We start from the raw sequence: 2,544 nt of genomic DNA on the forward strand, positions 1-2,544 counted from the left end.
GGAGAATATATGCTATACCTTCAGGTCCCATAATCAGTGACCTGCCTCTACTTCTAAGGTGGTGTAGATTGGGTCTAGATGTCCCCCAAAAGCTGAATGGGATCATGGGAGTGGGCGTTTTGAAGGTAAGTGTATCTGCAGCTTGTGAATGGTTCATTGCCTAGTGCTGGGATTGGGAGTATGAGTGAGTGCTGCACCTGCCCTAGAGTGGGAAGCCTGCATATGCTATAAGACAGGAAAAGAGGATCACTTTTCTTCATTTTGCTCTTAATTATTTCTGCTGCCATAAAATCTTGTTCCTCTGCTGTGTGCTGCTCTGCCTTCAGCCATGGAGGACTGAAACCTCTATGACTGTGAGCTAAATATACCTTTTCTCCTTTAATTTTGGATGTTGGACGTTTTGTCTCAGCAATAAGAGAAAAGTAACTGAGACTCGAGTTCTAACCTCCTAATTCTATATTCAATTTTGAAACTGTCAGATTAATCTACTAATGAATATAGCTCATTTGTCTTATCACCTTTCAAAAGTTACACCTCCTGAAAAGCTTTCCTAGCAGAGTTGTGACTTACTGACCTTTTGTATTTCTCTTCCCCGCGGACCTCCAAGTGCCCATGTAGTGGTCACCTCAGTTCCATTTATCTCCTAGTCTCCTCATCAAGATCCAACGCACTAATGGATTAATTCACAGTGCCAACAGTAAGAACTGTAAACTTGGAGAGATCCTGAGTTTTTTTGGAATGGACAGAAGGAGGTACCACAAAGGGCAAAGAGAATGATTTTGAGGATGTGGCTGCAACAAACCCAGAACTCTTAAAGCTTCCTCCTTTATATGTAAAGGACAATGTGGCCCTGCAGGAACACATGACTGTCCAGAAACAGAAAGGCAGATCAATCAACTCCAAAATTCCTGCTCCAAAAGAAGGCCTCCAAAGCAACTCTACTCACATGTTCACTACCCCAGAGGCTCGAGTCACCACTCAGGAAAATGATAAGCAGGCAGAGCAGCCTGTGTCCAGCAACTCTCGCAAGCAGTTTCCAGCTACCACTCAGAGGAAATCATGTATTGTGAGAGAAATGGGAAAGATAAAGAACAAATGGGAAGAGAAGAAGGCTCAGAATTCTGAAACAAGAATAAAGCGAGCCCAGGAATATGACAGCAGCTTTCCAAACTGGGAGTTTGCCCAGATGATTAAAGAATTTCAGGCTACTCTGGCATGTCAACCACTTACTATGCCTGACCCTATAGAAAATCACAGGATCTGTGCCTGTGTTAGGAAACAGCCACTAAATAAACAAGAATTGACCAGAAAAGAAATCGATGTGATTTCCACTCCAAGCAAGTGTCTTCTCTTGGTGAATGGACCCAAATTAAAAGTGGACTTAACAAAGTATCTGGAGAACCATTCTGTTTTGATTTTTCATTTGATGAAACAGCTTCAAGTGCGGTTGTCTACAGGTTCACAACAAAGCCATGAGTACAGATGATTTTTGAAGGAGGAAAAGCAACTTGTTTTGCATATGGGCAGACAGGAAGTGGAAAAAATTCATACTCTGGTTGGAGACTTGGCTGGCAAATCCCAGAATGCATCCAGAGGGATCTATGCTATGGCCTCCCAGGATGTCTTCCTCCTGAAGAATCAGCCTCACCAGCAGAACTTGGGCCTGGAAGTCTACAAAACATTCTTTGCGATCTACAGTGGGAAGCTGTCTGACTTGCTTAATAAGAAGGCCAAGCAGCATGTGCTGGAGAATGGCAAGCCACAGGTGCAGGCGGTGGCACTGCAGGAGCACCTAGTTAACTGTGCAGAGGATGTCATCAAGATGATGGACATGGGCAGTGCCTGCGGGACCTCTGGACAGACATTTGCCAACTCCAACTCCTCGGCTTCCTTGCCTGCTTCCAGATTTTTCTTTGAACCAAAGCAAGGATGAATGGCAAGGTCTCTGGTGGATCTGGCAGGAAATGAGTAAGGTGCAGACACCTCAAGCACAGAGAGACAGACCCACATGGTGGGACTGTAATCAACAAGAGTCTCCTGGGCATGAAGGAATGTATCAGGGCTCTGGGCCAGAACAAGACTCACACCCTTCTGAGAGAGCAAGCTGACCCAAGTGCTGAGGATTCCTTCACTGGGGAGAATTCGCAGACCTGCATGATTTCCATGATCTCACCAGGCATTAGCTCCTGTGAACATACTGTGAATACACTCAGGTATGCAGACGGAGTCAAAGAATTGAACCCCCACAGCGGGCCTAGTGGAGAGCAGCCTATGCAGATGGAGACAGGTGAGGCTGAAGCCAGTTTTGCAGGGTCCTCTGCAGCAAACGGCTTCTCTAAGCAGGAGGAGGAATTGTCTTCCCAAATGTCCAGCTTTAATGAAGCTATGACTCAGATCAGGGAGCTGGAGGAAAGGGCTGTGGAATGGCTCAAGGAAATCACACAGGTAGGACCAACCTGGCTTGAGCTCTCTACGATGTCTGACCAGCCAGACTATGACCTGGAGACTTTCATAAAGAGCTGAATCTGCCGTGGTCCTCCAAGC

The 2,544-nt window shown here is 46.0% G+C and overlaps 1 pseudogene; it reads left to right on the top strand.

Moving 5' to 3' along the window:
• Positions 1 to 660: 660 nt before the first annotated feature.
• On the top strand, positions 661 to 2,523 carry LOC101561155 (annotated as a pseudogene).
• Positions 2,524 to 2,544: the final 21 nt, after the last annotated feature.

Source organism: Octodon degus, unplaced genomic scaffold (genome assembly GCF_000260255.1).
Source record: "Octodon degus isolate 3935 unplaced genomic scaffold, OctDeg1.0 scaffold00090, whole genome shotgun sequence".
NCBI classification, from domain to species: domain Eukaryota; kingdom Metazoa; phylum Chordata; class Mammalia; order Rodentia; family Octodontidae; genus Octodon; species Octodon degus.